The sequence below is a fragment of the Taudactylus pleione genome, unplaced genomic scaffold (genome assembly GCF_031769625.1).
Source record: "Taudactylus pleione unplaced genomic scaffold, aTauple2 ptg000987l, whole genome shotgun sequence".
In the NCBI taxonomy this organism is placed as follows: domain Eukaryota; kingdom Metazoa; phylum Chordata; class Amphibia; order Anura; family Myobatrachidae; genus Taudactylus; species Taudactylus pleione.
In genome coordinates, this window is record NW_028285388.1 from 2,671,825 (window position 1) to 2,696,501 (window position 24,677).

The 24,677-nt window shown below is 44.1% G+C and overlaps 1 protein-coding gene across 1 annotated transcript in view; it reads right to left on the reverse strand.

The window, feature by feature from the left end:
• The window catches only part of CIPC (CLOCK interacting pacemaker), a 65,046-nt gene extending 42,620 nt beyond the window's left edge, over positions 1–22,426 (reverse strand). The window contains exon 1 of the mRNA XM_088460830.1: positions 22,154–22,426. The gene's annotated coding sequence lies outside the window, so the exon portion shown is untranslated. The remainder of the gene's footprint in view (positions 1–22,153) is intronic.
• Positions 22,427–24,677: the final 2,251 nt, after the last annotated feature.

The window sequence follows — 24,677 nt, forward strand, 5'->3', positions numbered from 1 at the left end:
ATTCAATATGGGTGTTTTTTGCGTTAATATCACTTGTTTTACTTTTACACCCTATTCAATTTCAAAGACTTATCGCAGTTTTGACAAGTCTTTGATAAAAAACGGTGATAACTTTTCACCATTGAATAGGTGTCGAAAAAAAGTGCAGAATTGGGGTTTAGGGGTGCAGGCTTAAAAAAAATAGCCTGCACCCCTGAGATTGACATTTAAAAAAGAGCTGTGTCAAAAAAAGTTTTAAAAAAAAATAGGGACACCCCAAAAAAATAATAAAAAAATTGGGGTGCAAAAAAAAAAAAAAAGGGAAAAAATTGTTAAACAATAGGGAAATAGGTTCAGGACTATTCTGCAAGTATGCGGCACGTGTTTTCTAGAATAGAATTATAGCGGCAGGTGCACAAATGCAGAATTTTTAAAAAATTACTTTAGGGACACCAAAATATACTAGTACCCATTTTCATGTACCCCAAATTTGATGGGACCACTTAAAAAAATAACCTAAGTGCTCTTCTGCATCACTTCTTCAATGTCGGGAAAAAAACACATGCTGCGGCTATTTAAAGCCCCGACTTTCAATTAAAGGCTAAAACAGGGGTACCCATAGTGTTCCCCCGTGTTTTTACAACTTTTGGGGGGGTCTTACAATTATTTTAAGGAAAAATTCGTAACTTTACGCAAATCCAACTTCGGAGTTTCCCGTTTTCGTTAATTTGATATTGAATACGGGGATAAGCGGGAGCGCGCACCATACCTTTACGCAGAAAAAAACTCCGATACGAAACGTTAACTTCGCCAGGGAAGTTAACCTTTCATATTGAATACCCCTCTAAAGGAGAAAAAGGTATATCACTCTCTGTGCTGCAAGCGCTATGGCGATGCCCATGTAACCCAACACTAGAAGCACAGTGGCCTGAAAAAACAACGAATATCAGCGTATAAACAGGACACCTGCTCGCTCTAGGGCAGTTTCAAGGGCACACAACCAAAACATATACATACATACACACATATATATAACAGGCGCTAGTCAATATAAAAATTTATTACAATACATCAAAATAAACAGGTAAAAAGACAATAGGAAAAAAAAAAAAGAGAAAAAAATATATATTTTATATATTAATATGTATATAAATAAACAGGAAAAACAATATAATCAGTAAAAATAAAAAAAATCACAATTCACAAGGCTAGCACAATTAATACACAATATCCAACAGAAAATTATTATATATATATATATATATATATATATATATATTTTCATCTGCCTAAGACTAAACAGTTATCCTACTTATACACTTGATTCTTAATGGGGTCTATTAACTATACAGATGGCAGCCTACCCAACACTCGCAGTACAGTGGCCTGAAAATACAACGAATATCAGTATATATACAGGACACATGCTTGCTCCAGGACAGTTACAAGGGCACAGTTGTGCCCTTATATTAAGGCTAACAGAAATGGCATTCCGCCATGCTAGTTTTGTGAGTAGAGGGAAGACATGGCATTTGAGGGGCTACATCTCAAAAGGTATTGGTCATATTGAGCTGACATTTCTGCATAGGTCTCAAATGCTTGCATTCGCCACCATAGAGTGACATTCTGGGGATTTTTTTGATCAGTAGAGTGGTCAGTGGTGCAGTATTTGGGTGCACAAATAAGGGTCACCATACAGCTTATAAGGGTTAAAAGTTTAAAACAAACAAAATTATATTTTAATATCATCCAACAGAAAAAAAAGAAGCAACCTGGCTCCCTATGCGGTGCACAAGCTCATTTCTCCAGCCCTATCAAGGGCAGGTAGTCTGCGTACAACTTCATACTCAATGCCCCATACATCAGAGATTGATTGCAGCAATCGTGCAATTTGCAATCGATTGTGTATAATAATCTTTCCCTTTTTCAATTGATTGCAGAATTGCCACAATCGACTGAAAAAGGGAAAGATTTTTATACACAATCGATTGCAAATTGCACGAGTGCTGCAATCAATTGCTGATGTATGGGGGCCTTCAGTCCTGTCTGCTGCTAGCGGGTGTGGTCACAGGCCTCCTGGCCTGCCACCCGCTTCATTCTGCCACAATACCAGGTGTGGCTATTACAGAACGAGACTGTACTTGTAAAAAGTAAACCATACTGCGTGAGTAAAAAGGGAGTAGAGGGAACACTGACCTTGGACTATCCCAAAATGGTTTTGCAAGTTTCACCCCTCTCGCATAGATAGTTTGCTGTCGCAGCGTTCGAAAAAGTTGTGTTTTTTTCCTGTGCGTCGTAAGAATGATTAATTCAAAAGTACAGCAAAGTCTTAACTTACAATCTGTAGTTAAACTGAACAAAACGCCCACCAAATTTTTCCGTATGCTACCTGAGGCTTACGTTGCAAATTGTACGTCACGTGCATGTGTGTTTGAGTGGCACAAAAGATTTAGTGATGGCGCTGAGGAAGTTGAAGATGATGAACGGGACGGAAGGCCTTGCACATCACAAACAAATGAAAATGTGGAAAAGTTTGAGAAAATTGATGAAATAGACCGTCCACTCAGCATCCGAATGATAGAAGTAATGGTAAACACGGACAGAGAAACGGTTAGGCAAGTTTTGCATCAATATCTTAACATGACAAAAGTTTGTGCTAAGATGGTTCCAGGCTCCTCACTGCCGAGCAGAAAGAAAATCGAAAGCGAATTTGTACAGACATTCTGGAACTAATTCAAGCGGATTCGCATTTCTCAGATAAAGTTATCACCTGTGATGTAACCTGGATCATCCAGTACGATCCTGGGACAGAACGCCAGTCCATGCACTGGAGAACACCATCATCACCAGGAATTAAGAAAGTGCGTCACAGCAAATCCACATACAAAGCCATGTTAATTGTTTTCTTTGATATAAAGGGTGTTATTTAGGAAGACTGGATACCAGAAGGCGCAACAGTGACTCAACATTACTACAATAATGTTCTAGCAGCTTTGTAGGGAAGAATCAGAAGAAAGAGGACAGGGTCATGGAAAATTGTTCCGTCCTCCATCAGGACAACGCACCAGCTCACACATCTCTATCTCTGTGATGCAGTTACTGGCAGAGAAACATATTGCAGAGCTAGAACACCCTCCATACTCGCCAGACCTAGCACCGTGTGACTTCTTTCTTTTCCCTAAAGTCACATCTGTACTCAGGGGAACCCGTCATGCATCAGTTACTGAGGTAAAGAAGAAAACAACGGAGCTATAGAGACAGCTGACAGATAATGAGCTACATACTGGCTCTGACCAATGGAAAATAAGAATGCAGCGGTGTGTGGATGCAGAAGGGGAGTACATAGAAGGGGAACAGAGTTAAAATGTATGAATATAATTAAATATAAGTTATAGCATCAGTCTTGTTATTTAATAGCCATACCTCGTATATATACACACATACATACAAGTAGGATGGTCATCGGTATATTAAAGAAAGAGGTAATAGTCACAGGTGCTGAAAATTAGTACTGGCTTTTCAGCGAGGACGCGGTGAGATTAGATGGACAGCGCATTGCACGGGAGACCGGACCCTCTGTGTATTGCCTACTTGCTGGAGATTGAGTGAGAGAAGGCGGACACTGCCACTCTAGGAAACGGGATTGCCCGTACTTCACTGCCTTACTGGGGACCAAGCGAGAAAGAATCTCTCCGGCCAAATTGGGAGCTCCCGGCCGTCCCAAGTGACACTAATCTCCTACTGCTGCAGCGGTGAGCGCAAAAAGTTTTTTACAACCATTCCAATAGCCCGTAGTAAAAATACGGAGCTCAATAACTGTTACCATTTAACACTGGAATTGTTACATTATTGCACCTGTTGATGTACCTGGATGCTGCACTTCTCCAGCCATATATTTAGGCATCATTCTGACTTGCATTTAGACACGATTTTTTTGGTGACTCCCACTTCATTGTGTGGATCAGAATGGAGTTAATATAGTTGAATGTGGACTATTTGTTTCATTAAGAACATCTCCCATACTTTGTGGTGTCCTACATACAAAACACCTTTCTTCATTTCAGTGTTATTATTTTAATTTATTTTATAAGTATTCATTGATCATATGTAATAAATTGTTATATTTATTTTTATTAATATTATTTGGCATAATTGTCTTTCATATGCATATCATCCTTTTTATACATTATTATAAATAATTTTTATTTTTATATATCATTATTAATCATTGTCGACATATATTTTAAATTTTTTTGATATATTAGCTCTGGTCAATTGGTATCTACACCATTATGACATATTTCTAATTAGTAAATTTGGGTTGTCCACAGCGCTGTTACTTTCTTTTTTGTTTTTCACCATCGGTAGATTAACCATCGATGGTCGCCATAGTTAGGACCATTGGTGGTTGACATTGATGGTATGAAATCATTGGCTGTGAAGCATCGATGGTTTCATACACCGATGGTCATCCCTGTTTTATTACTAGCCGGGCAGCAGGCCAATCAGGGAGTGGGGGTGGGGCGTGACGGGGGACAGAGATAAGCTCTGTGTCCTGGCACATGGAGGGGGGCGGGAGGGGACCATCGCTTGGCTCTGTGACCATCAATGGCAGTGAATCATTGGATCTCCGGCATAAATGGCAAAACCATCGGCCATCAATGGTTATCCATCGATGTTTGTTAACCATCGATGGTTGATGCCCATCCCTACATGCAACTTTCTAAAAAAAGAAAACACTTGTAGCTCCCGTCTGCAAGTTCAGACAGCAAATTTACATCAATACAGGTCCCACATCATTTAACCTATTTCCTGCTTTTTAGAGAAAATTACATGATTTTTAGCCATATTTACACACCTCTAAATACATTATTATTCACAGGGAGCGGTGTACCAGATGTACTATACTGTGCCCTGACATTTTAACGTTACCATAAGACCTTTTCTGAGTTTGTACCTAGCCTGGAGGTGCGAATGAAAAGCTGCATAATCTCCCATTGAAACCCATGTTAACTTAATGCAGATTTATCATTAAAGAGCAAAAATGTGCTACCATGGGTTTTACCCACATGACCTACTTCACAGCTAGTTAAAATGGGCCTAAGGCGTGCACTGAGCTGCCCTGTAGATATATTACACTGAATGCATTCTAGGAAATGTGTGGTTAAGTAATCATGTTGAAAGCTAAATAGGCTGCTGTGAGCAATACTAATGCATGGAAGCTGATAGCCTAATGCTAGGTACAAACAGAGGATCAGTCAGAAGACCGATCCACCGTCAGAGCAGCTGGTTGGGAAGCTATCCAATAGGCCGGTCGATATATGTCTGGGCTGGCATTTAAATTTGTCAGCCCAGTTGAGATGTCAGTGTCGGCGGCCCATGCATGCAGCAAGTGTATGGTCGGTCGGCAGGTCACCTGTACACACATGCAGATGCACCGATATAGCTTTCAAGTATACCGGCATTGCCTGTGCTGCATGGCCGACGTGATATGTCTGCAGGGCCTAATTAAGGTTTGTGGGGGCCCCAGGGCAACTAAATTGTGGTAGCCTCCTTTAAACCACGCAGAGCTCCCCCCACCCCCCCTTCGCTTACCGCCCTCCTACCGCCAAAGCCTATTGTTCCGCAACCAACATACCTTGGGGACGGCGTGCAGGCGTGACCTCCCGGCACAGCTGGTCCTCTCATCGGCGTCGCGGATGTAATGTGTTACGTGGCGCCAGTAAGAGGACTGTGCCGCTGCATACAGTAACACCGGATCGCGGCAGTGAGCCTCCAATCTGGGAACAGGTGTCACTGGACACCTGTTCTCGGCAGGGTCACACCGACCCTGTGTGGGGGCCCCTCCATGTGTGGGGCCCAGGGACGACCGCCCCTGTTGCCCCCCCTTAATCCAGCCCTGTATGTCTGTGAACGACGTAGATAACAGACAAATCGGCTATACACTCCCACAGATGCACTCTCAATATATCGTTCGTCAAAGTGTGTACCCAGCATTACACAACAATTCTTATGCTGTGAGATGAGAAGCACCAGAAACTGTGGGCCTGATTCAGACCCGCTCGTGAGCGCACAGCGCTCGCATGCGGGTCGATGGTCCCCCACTGCGCATGTGCACGCTGGAGCCGGCTCCGGCGTGCGCGATACCCAGCCAGCGACGGACGCTCCGTCGCTACGGGTCTCGCACCAAAATGGGGTGGCTGTCGATTGTGATTGACAACTTGCCCCGTTTTGGAGGCGGGCAGGGGAAGTGGCTGGCCAAACGGAGGCGTTCCCGAAGGAACGCCTGCCGTTTGGGGGCGGCCTCAGTAGAGAGTTTCCGGCTCTATTAGAGCCGGAAGCTCACTGGGGCTTGCGATGGACGAGACCCTACCCACAAGGGTCTCGTCGCAAGCCCGATGGTCGCGACCATCACCTGGCCGCTCGCAAAAGCTGTGGGTGGTCACCCACAGCTTAGCGAGCGGCCAGCTCTCAAAAAAAAATAAAAAAATGCCGCCCTGATTCAGAGTGAACGCTCTGGAAGAGCGTCCGGCTCTGAATCAGGCCCTGTATCCTTTATTCACAGAGAGATTGCTAGAAAAAATGAGACACTCTGTTAAGAACTTACCTTTGTTATCTCTCTTTCTACGAAGTCCATAGGGTCCACAGGGTGACCTTGGGGTATAGGTGATGCCGCGTCATCCGGGCACCTTACGCAGTAAATTTTTCTTCCCAGGATGCACTTGGGTCTCTCTGTATACCCTGCCCCCGGGACAGAGGCACCTCAGTTTCGTAGCAAGCCAAAGGCCGGAGGAGGATAAGAGAGAGAAGAAAGTCTGGAACACACTAGAATCACATTCTCGCACAGAAGGAGACGGAAAACCGGTGACCAGAGCGAAGCCCATCTGAAGCACAGATGCGGCCCGCTGTGTGCCCTGTGGACCCTATGGACTTCGTAGAAAGAGAGATAACAAAAGGTAAGTTCTTACCATCTCTCTAATTTTCAATCTTCAGGGTCTATAGGGGGTCCACAGGGTGACCTTGGGGATGTCCCAAAGCAGTACTCTCAAGGGTGGGGACGCTCCTGTGCAGAGAGGAGAATCCGCCGCCCGAAGGATGCATCCTGAGAGGCAAAGGTATCAAAAGCATAATACCGTAAAAAGGTCTGGACAGCCGAGACGCCACGGCGAGCTGCCCACGAAGGACCCACAGACCGAGTAGAATGAGCAGTAGCAGAGGGCGGCACTGGAAGGCCCTCATGAGAGTAAGCCTCAGAGATCGCCATGCGAAGCTACCTAGCCAAAGTTTACTTATTGGCTGGCAATCTCTTCTTGTGGAATCCATAGACAACAAACAAGGAGTCTGACTTCCGAAGGGAACTAGTACGGTCCACATAAATCCTGAGTATTCGTACCACATCCAATGAGGCCTCACCTGCCGAGAGGTCTAGAGAATGAAAGACCGCCACAATTATTTCCTTATTAATGTGGAAACTAGATACCACCTTAGGAAGGAAACCAGGGCGAGTCTGAAGCACCACCCTGTCCTGGTCAAAAAACAGAAATGGGAGAGAGAGCCCCCCAAATCAGACACTCTTCTGGCAGAAGCAATAACCAGAAGAAAAATGCTCTTAGCAGTAAGCCATTTGAGGTCCACAGAGTCCAGGGGTTCAAATGGAGGGCCCTAAGGACAACATGTAAATCCCAAGGCACCAAAGGAGGAACAAAGGGAGGCTGAATGCGAAGGACCCTTGAAGGAAAGTGCGGATATCAGAAAGAGGAGTGATCCTTCGCTGGAACCACACTGAAAAAGGGCAGAGACATGCACCTTCAGGGAAGCAAGGCGGAGACCAAGGTCCAAACTCGCCTGAAGGAAAGCCAAAACTCTGGATACCCTAAACACTTGGGGGTCGTAACCTCTGGGAAGACACCATTCAAAGTGGGTATGCCACACAGTGGGGTAAATCCTAGCAGAGGCAGGTTTCCGCGCTCTGAGCATGGTGTTAACTACAGAGCTGGAAAACCCCTTGGACCTTAGGAGGGATGTCTCAAGAGCCAGGCCTTCAAAGACAGATGACCCAGGTCCGGGTAAAGGCAAGGACCTTGAGACAACAGGTCCGGACGTTGAGGCAACAGCAATGGAGTGTTGATGGAGAGACTCTGAAGATCTGAGTACCAGTGACGTCTGGGCCACGCTGGAGCCACCAGCAGGGCAGTGCCTCCTTCTTGTTTTAACTTCCGAATTACTCGAGGAAGGAGGGAAATGGGAGGAAGCAGGTACACAAACTGGAAGGTCCACTTGACCGACAGAGCATCTACCAAGAGAGCCTTGACATCGCTTTTCCTGGACCCGTACAGAAGCAGTTTGTGATTTTGTTGAGAGGCCACGAGGTCCATGTCCAGAAAGCCCCACTAGTTCACTAGGAGCTGAAACACCTCTTGGTGTGACGGCTGAGGAAGTCTGCTTCCCTATTGAAAACTCCTGGAATGAACACTGCCGATATGGCTGGTAGATGGCCTTCCGCCCATGTCAGGATGCGCGATACCTGTGACATAGCCGCTGGATTTCGAGTTCCTCCCTGATGGTTTATGTAAGCCACTGGCATAGAGTTGTCCGACTGGACTTGCACGGGCTTTTGTATGAGTCTTGCTTGTTGTAGGGCACTGAAGACTGCCCGAAGTTCCAATATGTTGATCGGTATCAGTATCCACCTCCCTTGAAAGGAGTGTGGACCTGTCACTGCGCCCCAACCCCGGAGACTGTCGTCCGTTGTCAGAAGGACCCAGGCCGGAATCCAAAAGGGGCGCCCCTTGGTGAGGTGGACCGACTGCAGCCACCAAGTCAGAGCTAGACGCACCTCCGGAGAGAGTACCATCGTTTGTGTCCTTATCCGATGTGGTAATCCGTCCCACCGGGAGAGGATCAATTTCTGCAGAGGCCAGGAATGATTGAACCATGTCGACTGTCGACACCATGAATCCCAGTAACTGTATGGCTGAGTGTATGGACACTCGGCAACTGTGGAGGTATCTGCGCCCTCGCGTCTGCAAAGTAGAGATTTTGTCTGCTGTCAGAAAAATCCTCTGCTGTTGGGAATCCAACAGAGCTCCCAGATGGAGCATCCCTTGAGATGGGATCAGGGAGGACTTCTTCCAATTGATCAACCATCCGTTCATCTGTAGTACAGATATTGTCGGCTGTAAGTGGTAGTGCGGTACCTCTGGAGATCCTGCCAACAGCAAGAGGTCGTCCAGGTATGGTAAAAGGCGGACCCCCTGGAGCCGCAGATACCATTACCATCATAACTTTTTTTAAACACCCGAGGTGCAGTAGAAAGGCCAAATGGCAGGGCCTGAAACTGGAAATGCAAACCTGAGAAAACGTTGGTGAGCCGAAGCAATCGGAATATGCAGGTATGCATCCTGAAAATCCAATTTTTTAAAAAATCGGGGTGAAAAAAAAAAAATGGAAAAAAGGGAAATAGGTTCAGGGCTATTCTGCAAGTATGCGGCAGATGTTTTCTAGAATAGGCTATTAGCAGCAGGTGCATTTTTGCAGAATTTTTTTTAAAATTACTTTAGGGACATAAAAATATGCTAGTACCCATTTTCATGTACCCCAAATTTGATGGGACCACTTAAAAAAACGAGAAAAAAAAAAACCTAAGTGCTCTTCTGCATCACTTCTTCAATGTCGGAAAAAAAACACCTGCCACAGCTATTTAAAACCCCGACTGTCAACTGCAGGCTAAAACGGGGGTACCCATAGTGATCCCCCATGTTTTGCCAGCTTTAGGGGGGTTCTACAATTTATTCCAGGTAAATCCCGTTTGTTTTTTTCACCGATCCTATTTCGCCGGCTCCCGTTTTCGTAGCTTTTATATTGAATACGGGGATAAAGCGAGAGCGCGCCCGATACTTTATCCCAGGAAAAGCTCCGATATGGAGCGAAAAGTCCAGCACGGACTTTTTGCTCCCATATGGAATACCCCTCATTGTGAAGAGGATAGCAATATAATGTATGTGACCCCCTGCACAGAATTAACAGACTGTGAGGGTGTACCCCGACAACACCTGTGTTAGGGCTCAGAGAGAGAGAGAACAGGTACAGGGAAAGTAAAATGGCTGACAGTAAGAAAGCGATACTCAGACAGACGCGCTAGCATACAGTCACATACAATGCAGAATAATAATAATACCTGCACTAAATCGCACTTTACTGGTCAACTACGCAGACTAGCGTCTGGTAGGACAAAAGTGCTACATACACTGACCGCTGTCCAGGAGGAGAGGTATGTAGGGGAACCCGGACTCCGCACCACCTGCCTGCTTTCTCAGCCAGGAAGATGACCGCCGGAGATCACGGAGCCGGAGGAGGGAAGCTCCCACAGCCCAGCCAGACCGCGGTGGAAAGGCGCACTATGCAGCGGGGAGGAGCCGGTTGTTAGACAGGGAAGGCTGCCTCCCCTGGCCAGCGTTTAACCCCTGGGACGCTGGAGCGTTCCGCAGAACTCCAGCCCAAAGTCCCAGGCGGCTTAGGGGAGACGCAGAACTCAGTGCCTGGCCCCACTTGCTGTCATCCTCAGGGAGTCCCCCGCCTTGGGGGAAAAGACTGTGACTCAGGGCGCACCACCGCAGTGACACGCCGTTTACCTGTGTCCCCGTCGAGTCCGGTCGCAGTCCAGGGATCCTCCGGGGACCTTGCAAGCCAAGATACCCAGAGACCCACCGAGATCCCTGGATCAGTACCGGCGACTCGGCGCCGGTGGGGTAACGGAGCGACCCCAGGACTGTCCTTGCTGTCGCTATGTAGAAGCAAACTTCTTTTAAAATAAAAGATCGGGGGCTGCGTCAGTGACCCGACTCTGGCCGGGAACCCAACGAAACTGAGGTGCCTCTGGCCCGGGGGCGGGGTATAGAGGGAGACCCAAGCGCATCCTGGGAAGAAAAATTTACTGCGTAAGGTGCCCGGATCACTCTGCATTACCTATACCCTAAGCTCACCCTGTAGACCCCCTATGGACCCTGAAGTACAGGGCTCGACAAAACCTGGGGGCCAGGTCGCCATGGCGACCAGATTTATCTGCCTGGCGACCAGGTTTTCAGCAACCCCCAGGCCCTGTAGTGCAGACCGCGATCCACACTACAAAGTAACAAACATACAGCCGTCAGCGGTGGCTGTATGTTTGTTACAGCAGCCGATGAGAGTCTGTCAGACTCTCATTGGCTGCTGCATCGTTCACGGAGTGAGCCGGCTGGAGCTCACTCATGAGCTCCACCTTCCGGCTCATCCCGCAGCAGGTTGGGAGAGAAATCACGTCATGACGTCTCTCCCATAGTGCAGAACGGCCAGGAGGAGCGGACGGCAGTGGTTGTCGGTAAAAGCAGGGATCCGGTAAGTTGCGTTTTTTTTTTCTTTTAAGGGGCACTGCATAGGTGGGGGTGGGCGCTACTGTAGGGACACTGCATAGGTGGGGGTGGCAACTACTGTGGGGGCACTGCATAGGTGGGGGTGGCCCCTACTGTAGAGACACTGCATAAGTGGGGGTGGCCGCTACTGGGGACACTATGGGGGGCTACTACTAGGGGAAATGCATAGTGGGGTCTACTACTGGGGGCACTGCAGAGGGGGGATTATTACTGGGGCACTGCAGAGGGGGGATTACTACTGGGGGCACTGCAGAGGGGGGGGGATTACTACTGGGGGCACTGCAGAGGGGGGGGATTACTACTGGGGGCACTGCAGAGGGGGGGGATTACTACTGGGGGCACTGCAGGGGGGGGGGATTACTACTGGGGGCACTACAGAGGGGGGGGGATTACTACTGGGGGCACTGCAGAGGGGGGGGGGATTACTACTGGGGGCACTGCAGAGGGGGGGGGGGGATTACTACTGGGGGCACTGCAGAGGGGCGGGGATTACTACTGGGGGCACTGCAGAGGGGGGGGGGGGATTACTACTGGGGGCACTGCAGAGGGGGGGGGATTACTACTGGGGGCACTGCAGAGGGGGGGATTACTACTGTGGGCACTGCAAAGGGGGATTACTACTGTGGGCACCCCGTTAGTGGGGGTGGCCGCTACTGTAGGGACACTGCATAGGTGGGGGTGGCCCCTACTGTAGGGGCACTGCATAGGTGGGGGTGGCCGCTACTGGGGACACTATGGGGGGGCTACTACTAGGGGAAATGCATAGTGGGGTCTACTACTGGGGGCACTGCAGAGGGGGGATTACTACTGGGGGCACTGCCGAGGGGGGATTACTACTGGGGGCACTGCCGAGGGGGGATTACTACTGGGGGCACTGCCGAGGGGGGATTACTACTGGGGGCACTGCAGAGGGGGGTTACTACTGGGGGCACTGCAGAGGGGGGATTACTACTGGGGGCACTGCAGAGGGGGGATTACTACTGGGGGCACTGCAGAGGGGGGATTACTACTGGGGGCACTGCAAAGGGGGATTACTACTGTGGGCGTTAGTGGTGTGGCCATGGAGGTTGGTTGTCAGGGGCATAGATGCTCAGTAATGGTTCCCGGGGGTAAGGGGGGGTCTGGCTCCTACACTTTCATCCTGGCTCCTAAGTTTTAGAAAAATCTGTCAAGCCCCACTGAAGTAGAAAAACAAATCTAGGGAGCCATTCATTTATTTAGCTGGAGCCTATTTTTTTTTTTTTATATTAAATTGTTGCTCCATCTGAGCACGATAGCCACCGGCGCTGGCATTCCTGCTTGCACCCTCAGGAGGATGTGAGCAAAAATGGGCGAGAAACTCTTGGTTAGGGCGCCCTAACCAAGACTTTAGATGGGTGTAGCCGTTTCAGACAGTTAAACCCGGTCTAATAGATGTGAAGAGGGCGATAATTAAAGAGCGCCCACAACAATTGAATTGCAAAACTGGGCGCTCATTAACTATCTCCGCCCATGCAACAATTGAATCGCCACCATAGACTCATTGTTAACATTAATTTACACGGTGAAGGGGTACATTTACTACAGATTGAGAATCGGCAGCTTTGAGGGCTGGATTTAAAAGGTCAATTGCAATACAGTGTATATCTACAGTCCTTTTAAATCCAGCCCTCGAATATACAGCTTTTTTTTTTTTTTTTTTTAAAGATCTTTGATAAATATACCCTAAATGTGAATCTGCTAAGCTGACACTATCTGGCATAATCACGGTCAGAACTAGCCTAGTTTTGACCAGATCTACATCGCTCACATGATATATATCGGCCGTTCAATTGATAGGTCGGTCAGTATGTACCCAGCGTTAGCGCTTGTGATTTCATCGCTTCTTGTAACATGAGCAGTAGAGTTTCAATAGATTTCCAAAATGTTAGATCATGTGCAAGAAGCCCTAATTACACATATTAAACACCATTAGGTTTGTGTTCTCCGGGTATGTACGAGGTCCACTATATCCAGGAATGTGTTCAATCAAACGGTTTAATCACCCAGACCACTGAGCAATCTCATTTACTTGCTGGGCCTATGCTTATGTAGCCTGTGAACAAATCCCCAAAGATCCTTTATTGGGAAAATAAGGCATTATTTATTAACGTTTATGTAGAGGACATCAGCTTTATAATTGGGAACAAAAACAGTAATAAAAGAAAGACTTGGAACTAATGGAGCGTACACACGGTCAGATTTGTCAGACTTGTCAGATTTGTCAGATGAACGACTGAACGATTAAACGATTTGAACGATTTGGACGATTTGACCAAAGTTTTGAACGATTTGAACGATTGAACGATTTTTGACTGCATTAAAATGAATGGAATCGTCCAAGTCTGACTGCAAACCCATCAGATGTCAGATATCGTTATCTGACAAACGGGAACGCGCATCGTTGATCGTCCATCGTTCAGGCATGTCAGATATGAACGATTTTCCATCAGATATGAACGACTGAACGATTTTTAAATCGTTATCGTCCATATCTGAAGAAAAAATCTGATCGTGTGTATGCACCATAACAGAAAGATAAAGCGATAAGAAGGATAGTAAGGGGGCGATTCAATTATATTATCGTGTCCTGTCTCCCGTCTAAAGTGGCTGGAAATTGGAGGGTGACACTCAATTGTTTTGGGGCGCCCATGCTATATCGTACCCAAAGAGACGGGTTTTAGCCACATAAAGCAGCTAACCACATCTAAAGCCCTGGTTAGGGCGCACAAACGGGATCCCAAAACCAGGATTTATTGCGCATTGCTGCTCGCCACCTCAGGAGTCTGCCATCAGAAACGCCGGTGGCGATCGCGTCCGAACGGAGTAACAACTGAATCGGGTGCCCACAAGTAGGATAAAACATTTAAATTGCTACAAGTTACATATGGGTGCAGCCACAATACAATAGGAAAAAAGTGTCACGTAGGTATATATGATCCCAACACACAGCAATGATGGTCTGATGGTCAGAGGACATAGGATCTAGGTCATTGACAAATATATATTAATGGGTTTCTTAATTATATATGATCTAAGGGGAAAATCTTATATTATAGAAATGCTTCATATAAAAGGTAAATGGACTGACAACGTCACTCAGTACATCATGCAGATGTGGCCATACAGTGCCCTGTGCCCATTTCCCCGCTTATAGGAGATGAAGTTGCATTCAGACTATGATCATACAGGTATAATATTAGAGCAGCCCTCCCCATGTTAGGTACACCAAAAATAAAATTTCATATACAGCAACTCTTACTATAGATCCTAATGATAGACACCTTTCCCCTGCTGCTGAATGATCATCGAGATGTAATTACATACGTCACATTCAGTCATTATTCATGTACCATGATGAGCTGCTCCAAAACACTATAAACAGCTCATTTATCCACTAAAATGTATTATGCTATTCCTCCGTACACTGCAAACCATTACCCAACTGTCTGTAATAATCACACTAACATAGGAATAACAGACATCACTCTCCCATTATCCATATTACTGTAACACATTAATTAGGGGATGCGGTTAATTTACTGCCGCCCGGAATGCAGTCTGTCTGAATCCAGAATATGGAATCACGACCCAGGACTAAAGGTAGGCGTCAAAATCCCGACACCTATCTTTAGCACGACGCCGAAATCCTGACGGTCGGCATCCCGAAAGAGGTGAGCCGTGGATAGTTTGGTTGTTGCCACGGGGTGGGAGTGGGGGAGGGTTAGGTTTAGACACACCCGGGAGGATTTAGGGTTAGGCATCCCCCTGGGGAGGGTTGCAGTTAGGCTAGGGGAAGGGGAGGTTAGAGTTAGGCACCCCTCCCTGAAGGGTTAAGGTTAGGCTAGGGGAAGGGGGGGGGTTAGGTTTATGCAGCCCCGGGGGGGGGGGGACTTAAGTTAGGCGCCACCAAGGTAGGGTTAGGGTCTTTGGAGAGGGGACAGGGGAGGGTTAGCATACTTATAAGCCAATGTCGGGATGTCCTCCATTCGGGCTTCCGGCATCAGTACTGGCAGCTATTCAGCCATCAGTATTTCATACCGGTTCCATTAATTACATTACTGTAAGCAAATTACTCTGTTATCCATATAACTGTAATAATAACACTAATATAACAGTAACGCATGTTATTCGAGTGCAAAGTAAAGGGGGCGTGGTCATTAGAAAATGGGCGGGTCTTTAAGACACATGCCTCCCTTTCATGGCTCTTGTGGGCGTGCCCAGCACTTAGGGACATGCCGGGCTGCCCCAAGCTCTCCCCTCTCTGAATAGATGCTGTGTGCATGCGCACAGCATCTATTCTCCGGCGGTGAGCGCTGCACCAAAATTTTTCCAACCCGCGGGATACTGCAGCCCACGAGTGGGGACAGCATCCGGCATGTTTTAGATGGGCTCCAGCAGGGCTCCGCCAAAAAAGGCAGGGCGTATACTGCGGTGCCCCGCTAAAACAGCCTAGCGGGAACGCTATAGAACTGTGGTAATCTATATAATAAGCGGCATTGTATATAACAGTAACACGTTACTCATTACAACTGTGAGAATAACACTAATATAACAGTAACACGTTACCCATATTTAACTGTGGTAGTAACACTAATATGTTACTCCCCGTTACCCATATAACTGTGGTAATAACACTAATATGCTACTCCCCGTTACCCATATAACTGTGGTAATAACACTAATATAACAACACCAATATAACAGTAACATGTTACTCCCCATTACCCATTCAACTGTTGCAATAACACTAATATATCAGTGACATATCACTCCCCATTACCCATATATAACTGGTAATAACACTAATACATTACTCCCCGTTACCCATATATATAGCTGTGGTAATAACACTAATATAACAGTATTACTCCACGTTACCCATATATATAGCTGTGGTAATAACACTAATATAACAGTATTACTCCCCATTACCCATATATATAGCTGTGGTAATAACACTAATATAACAGTATTACTCCCCGTTAACCATATATAACTGTGGTAATAACACTAATATAACAGTATTACTCCCCGTTACCCATATATAACTGTGGTAATAACACTAATATAACAGTATTACTCCCCGTTACCCATATATAACTGATTATACCACTATACCACTAACATAACAGCATTACTCCCCGTTACCCACATAGAACTGTGGTAATACCACTAATATAACAGTATTACTCTCAGTTACCCATATAGAACTGTGGTAATAACACTAATATAACAGTATTACTCCCCGTTACCCATATATAACTGATTATACCACTATACCACTAATATAACAGCATTACTCCCCGTTACCCACATAGAACTGTGGTAATACCACTAATATAACAGTATTACTCTCAGTTACCCATATAGAACTGTGGTAATAACACTAATATAACAGTATTACTCCCCGTTACCCATATATAACTGTGGTAATAACACTAATATAACAGTATTACTCCCCGTTACCCATATATAACTGTGGTAATAACACTAATATAACAGTATTACTCCCCGTTACCCATCTATAACTGTGGTAATGACACTAATATAACAGTATTACTCCCCGTTACCCATATATATAGCTGTGGTAATAACACGAATATAACAGTATTACTCCCCGTTACCCATATATAACTGTGGTAACAACACAAATATAACAGTATTACTCCCCGTTACCCATATATAACTGTGGTAATAACACTAATATAACAGTATTACTCCCCGTTACCCATATATAACTGTCATTATACCACTAATATAACAGTATTACTCCTCATTACCCACATATAACTGTGGTAATAACAATATAAAAGTATTACTCCCCATTACCCACATATAACTGTGGTAATAACAGTAATATAATAGTATTACTCCCCGTTACCCATATATAACAGTGGTAATAACACTAATATAACAGTATTACTCCCCGTTACCCATATATAACTGATTATACCACTAATATAACAGTATTACTCCCCGTTACCCATATATAACTGTGGTAATAACACTAATATAACAGTATTACTCCTCATTACCCATATATAACTGTGATTATACCACTAATATAACAGTATTACTCCCCGTTACCCATATATAACTGTGATTATACCACTAATATAACAGTATTACTCCCCGTTACCCATATATAACTGTGGTAATAACACTAATATAACAGTATTACTCCTCATTACCCACATATAACTGTGGTAATAACAATATAAAAGTATTACTCCCCGTTACCCACATATAACTGTGGTAATAACAGTAATATAACAGTATTACTCCCCGTTACCCATATATAACTGATTATACCACTAACATAACAGTATTACTCCCCGTTACCCACATAGAACTGTGGTAATAACACTAATATAACAGCATTACTCCCCGTTACCCACATAGAACTGTGATTATACCACTAATATAACAGTATTACTCTCATACCCATATAGAACTGTGGTAATAACACTAATATAACAGTATTACTCCCCGTTACCCATATATAACTGTGATTATACCACTAATATAACAGTATTACTCCTCATTACCCACATATAACTGTGGTAATAACAATATAAAAGTATTACTCCCCGTTACCCATATATAACTGATTATACCACTAATATAACAGTATTACTCCCCGTTACCCATATATAACTGTGGTAATAACACTAATATAACAGTATTACTCCCCGTTACCCATATATAACTGTGATTATACCACTAATATAACAGTATTACTTCCCGTTACCCATATATAACTGTGGTAATAACACTAATATAACAGTATTACTCCCCGTTACCCATATATAACTGTGATTATACCACTAATATAACAGTATTACTCCCCGTTACCCATATATAACTGATTATACCACTACTATAACAGTATTACTCCCCGTTACCCACATAGAACTGTGGTAATAACACTAACATAACAGTATTACTCCCCGTTACCCACATAGAACTGTGGTAATAACACTAATATAACAGTATTACTCCCCGTTACCCACATAGAACTGTGATTATACCACTAATATAACAGTATTACTCCTCATTACCCACATATAACTGTGGTAATAACAATATAAAAGTATTACTCCCCGTTACCCACATATAACTGTGGTAATAACAGTAATATAACAGTATTACTCCCCGTTACCCATATATAACTGATTATACCACTAACATAACAGTATTACTCCCCGTTACCCACATAGAACTGTGGTAATAACACTAATATAACAGCATTACTCCCCGTTACCCACATAGAACTGTGATTATACCACTAATATAACAGTATTACTCTCAGTTACCCATATAGAACTGTGGTAATAACACTAATATAACAGTATTACTCCCCGTTACCCATATATAACTGTGATTATACCACTAATATAACAGTATTACTCCTCATTACCCACATATAACTGTGGTAATAACAATATAAAAGTATTACTCCCCATTACCCATATATAACTGATTATACCACTAATATAACAGTATTACTCCCCGTTACCCATATATAACTGTGGTAATAACACTAATATAACAGTATTACTCCCCGTTACCCATATATAACTGTGATTATACCACTAATATAACAGTATTACTCCCCGTTACCCATATATAACTGTGGTAATAACACTAATATAACAGTATTACTCCCCGTTACCCACATAGAACTGTGATTATACCACTAATATAACAGTATTACTCCTCATTACCCACATATAACTGTGGTAATAACAATATAAAAGTATTACTCCCCGTTACCCATATATAACTGATTATACCACTAATATAACAGTATTACTCCCCGTTACCCATATATAACTGTGGTAATAACACTAATATAACAGTATTACTCCCCGTTACCCATATATAACTGTGATTATACCACTAATATAACAGTATTACTTCCCGTTACCCATATATAACTGTGGTAATAACACTAATATAACAGTATTACTCCCCGTTACCCATATATAACTGTGATTATACCACTAATATAACAGTATTACTCCCCGTTACCCATATATAACTGATTATACCACTACTATAACAGTATTACTCCCCGTTACCCACATAGAACTGTGGTAATAACACTAATATAACAGCATTACTCCCCGTTACCCATAAATAACTGTGATTATACCACTAATATAACAGTATTACTCCCTGTTACCCATATATAACTGTGATTATACCACTAATATAACAGTATTACTCCCTGTTACCCATATATAACTGTGGTAATAACACTAATATAACAGTATTACTCTCAGTTACCCATATGGTATTACTGTGGTAATAACAGTAATATAATAGTATTACTCCCCGTTACCCATATATAACTGTGGTAATAACACTAATATAACAGTATTACTCCCCGTTACCCATATATAACTGTGGTAATAACACTAATATAATAGTATTACTCCCCGTTACCCATAAATAACTGTGATTATACCACTAATATAACAGTATTACTCCCTGTTACCCATATATAACTGTGATTATACCACTAATATAACAGTATTACTCCCTGTTACCCATCTATAACTGTGGTAATAACACTAATATAACAGTATTACTCCCCGTTACCCATATATAACTGTGATTATACCACTAATATAACAGTATTACTCCTCATTACCCATATAGAACTGTGGTAATAACACTAATATAACAGTATTACTCCCCGTTACCCATATATAACTGTGATTATACCACTAATATAACAGTATTACTCCCTGTTACCCATATATAACTGTGATTATACCACTAATATAACAGTATTACTCCCTGTTACCCATCTATAACTGTGGTAATAACACTAATATAACAGTATTACTCCCCGTTACCCATATATAACTGTGATTATACCACTAATATAACAGTATTACTCCTCATTACCCACATATAACTGTGGTAATAACAATATAAAAGTATTACTCCCCGTTACCCATATATAACTGTGATTATACCACTAATATAACAGTATTACTCCCTGTTACCCATATATAACTGTGATTATACCACTAATATAACAGTATTACTCCCTGTTACCCATATATAACAGTGGTAATAACACTAATATAATAGTATTACTCCTCGTTACCCATAAATAACTGTGATTATACCACTAATATAACAGTATTACTCCCTGTTACCCATCTATAACTGTGGTAATAACACTAATATAACAGTATTACTCCCCGTTACCCATATATAACTGTGATTATACCACTAATATAACAGTATTACTCCTCATTACCCACATATAACTGTGGTAATAACAATATAAAAGTATTACTCCCCGTTACCCATATATAACTGTGATTATACCACTAATATAACAGTATTACTCCCTGTTACCCATATATAACTGTGATTATACCACTAATATAACAGTATTACTCCCTGTTACCCATATATAACTGTGGTAATAACAATATAAAAGTATTACTCCCCGTTACCCACATATAACTGTGATTATACCACTAATATAACAGTATTACTCCCTGTTACCCATATATAACTGTGATTATACCACTAATATAACAGTATTACTCCCTGTTACCCATATATAACAGTGGTAATAACACTAATATAATAGTATTACTCCTCGTTACCCATAAATAACTGTGATTATACCACTAATATAACAGTATTACTCCCTGTTACCCATCTATAACTGTGGTAATAACACTAATATAACAGTATTACTCCTCGTTACCCATAAATAACTGTGATTATACCACTAATATAACAGTATTACTCCCTGTTACCCATCTATAACTGTGGTAATAACACTAATATAACAGTATTACTCCCCGTTACCCATATATAACTGTGATTATACCACTAATATAACAGTATTACTCCTCATTACCCACATATAACTGTGGTAATAACAATATAAAAGTATTACTCCCCGTTACCCATATATAACTGTGATTATACCACTAATATAACAGTATTACTCCCTGTTACCCATATATAACTGTGATTATACCACTAATATAACAGTATTACTCCCTGTTACCCACATATAACTGTGGTAATAACAATATAAAAGTATTACTCCCCGTTACCCATATATAACTGTGGTAATAACACTAATATAACAGTATTACTCCTCATTACCCACATATAACTGTGGTAATAACAATATAAAAGTATTACTCCCCGTTACCCACATATAACTGTGATTATACCACTAATATAACAGTATTACTCCCTGTTACCCACATATAACTGTGATTATACCACTAATATAACAGTATTACTCCCTGTTACCCACATATAACTGTGATTATACCACTAATATAACAGTATTACTCCTCATTACCCACATATAACTGTGGTAATAACAATATAAAAGTATTACTCCCCGTTACCCACATATAACTGTGATTATACCACTAATATAACAGTATTACTCCCTGTTACCCACATATAACTGTGATTATACCACTAATATAACAGTATTACTCCCTGTTACCCATATATAACTGTGATTATACCACTAATATAACAGTATTACTCCTCATTACCCACATATAACTGTGGTAATAACAATATAAAAGTATTACTCCCCGTTACCCACATATAACTGTGATTATACCACTAATATAACAGTATTACTCCCTGTTACCCATATATAACTGTGATTATACCACTAATATAACAGTATTACTCCCTGTTACCCATATATAACTGTGGTAATAATATAATACCCGGGTCCACCCTCCGAGCTGTGTTTGCACCGTCTCAGGCTCTGACTCTCCCCCGGCCGGTCCCAGGCTCAGCCCTCTCCCGGTCACTCCCCGCGGTCTCGGACTGTCAGGCAGGCTCCCGGGGCGGCTCAGGGCTCAGGCCGCGGTGACGGTGTTGCTATGACAACCCGCTGGTGACGGAGAACGTTTCTCTCGCGGGCGTAACCGGAGCGTCCTTTCCCATCCGGGCCGCCATGTTGAGTGTCCCGCGCTTAGTTACCCCAGTACAATCAGACAGAGGTGTGTTATATGCGGGGAACACACACAGGTCAGCACTATGCCGGGCCTGCCTTATACTGTATAACTATATGCTGGTAATCATAGCATAACCCACCCGGAGGGCAGTCCGTGTGCAGGAGGGTATATGTACCCACCTAGAGGTCAGTCACTGTAAGGTGGGTGCAAGAGGGTATGTACCTACCCGGAGGGCACTCTGTGTGAGGTAGGTGCAGGAAGGTATGTGCCCACCTGGTGGTTAGTCACTGTAGGATAGGAACATGAGGATATATACCCACCTGGAGGGCAGCCGGTGTGAGGTAGGTGCAGGAAGGTATGTGCCCACCTGGTGATTAGTCACTGTTGGATAAGAACATGAGGATATATACCCAACTGGAGGTTAGGCATTGTGAGGTAGGTGCAGGAGGGTATATGTAGCCACCTAGAGGTCAGTCACTATAAGGTGGGGGCAAGAAGGTATGTACCCAACTGGAGGTTAGTCATTGTGAGGTAGGTGCAGGAGGGTATATGTACCCACCTAGAGGTCAGTCACAATAAGGAGGGGGCAAAAGGGTTTGTACCCAACCGGAGGGCAGTCACTGTGAGGTAGGTGCAGGAGGGTATATGTACCCACCTAGTGGTCAGTCACTGTAAGGTGGGGGCAAGTGGGTATGTACCCAACTGGAGGTCAGTCAGTGTGAGGTGGGTGCAGGAGGGTATGTAGTAGGTACCCACCCAGAGGTCAGTCATTGTGAGGTGTGTGCAGGCGGTTATGTACACACATGGAGGTCAGTCATTGCAAGGTGAGGACAAGAGGGTATGTACCCACCTGAAGGTCAGTCACTGTAGGATAGGAACATGAGGTTATATACCCAGGGAGGTCAGTCAGTGTAATGTGAGGGCAGAAGGGTATGTACCTAACTGGAGGTAAATCAGTGAAAGTGGCTGTAGGAGGGTATGTACCCTCCCAGAGGTCAGTCAGTGTGAGGTGGGAGCATGATGATATGTACCCAACCGCAGGTCAGTCAGTCAGTGTGAGGTGGGAGCATGAGGTTATGTACCCAACCGGAGGTCAGTCAGTTTGGGGTAGGTTCAGGAAGGTATTTTTCCCCCCACAAGGTCAGTCAGTGGGATTTATCTATCAATCAGTGAGAAGCGTGGAGAAGTTGCCCAAAGGAACCAATCCGCTTTGACGTAGCATTTATCAAGTTCAGTCTATAAAATAATAGGAGCCACGGGCGTTTTTAGAGAGGAGAGGGCCAGTGTGCAGTCTCCGTCATGGAGCCTCTCCATCCGGCAGCCGGCTATGCACTGAGCGGTGCGCGGCCAGCTCTAGTGCCCAGAGTCTATAAAGACTCTGGGCACTAGAGTGTGCCCAGAGTCTATAGCGCATGTGCAGGTCACCATGCAAATGTACTGTACTGCGCAGGGTAAATGGCCGCGGCGGCCATTTTACATCCGTTTTTTACAGGCGCAGACACAGGATCCGACGTGAGACTCCGGAGAGGGAAGTTTTATGGGTGCAGGTTGTGCACCCATAAATAAATACGCCCCTGGTAGGAGCTGATTGGTTGCTCTTGGGCAACTTCTCCGCTGGTCTACTTCTCCACGCTTTTTACTGCTTGATACATAAACCCCAGTGTGTGGTAGATGCAGCTGTGGTCAGTCAGTGTTTGGTATCAGGGTATGTAACTGCCCAGTGGTCAGTCAGTGTGAGGTAGGTGCAGGAGAGTGTGTATCCACCTGGAGGTCAGTCATTGTGCGGTGGGAGCATGAGGGTATGTACCCACCCTGAGGTCAGTCAGTGTGAGGTAGGTGCAGGAGAGTGTGTATCCACCTGGAGGTCAGTCATTGTGCGGTGGGAGCATGAGGGTGTGTACCCACCCTGAGGTCAGTCAGTGTGAGGTAGGTGCAGGTGTGTATGTACCCACCTGAAGGTCAGTCACTGTAGGATAGGAACATGATGATATACCCACAGAGGTCAGTCAATGTAAGATGGGGGCAGGAGGGTATGTACCCAAGCCAGGGCCGTACCTAGGATGGTGCGACCTGTGCTATGGCACCGCAGGGCAGGGGGCGCTGTTTGGGCTTGTCAATTTTCCTGTTTATTATCATTCTCACTTGTAGCTTCCTCTTTTATCCCCAGCATCTCCTGACCTCCCCATCTCTTCCCTGGCCCTTCCCAATGAAGCCATGGCTCTTTTTCATGTGCACTATCTTCTGTTACTATTAAAAAATGGGGGGGGGAGGCGCCAATTCTCTCTTTGGC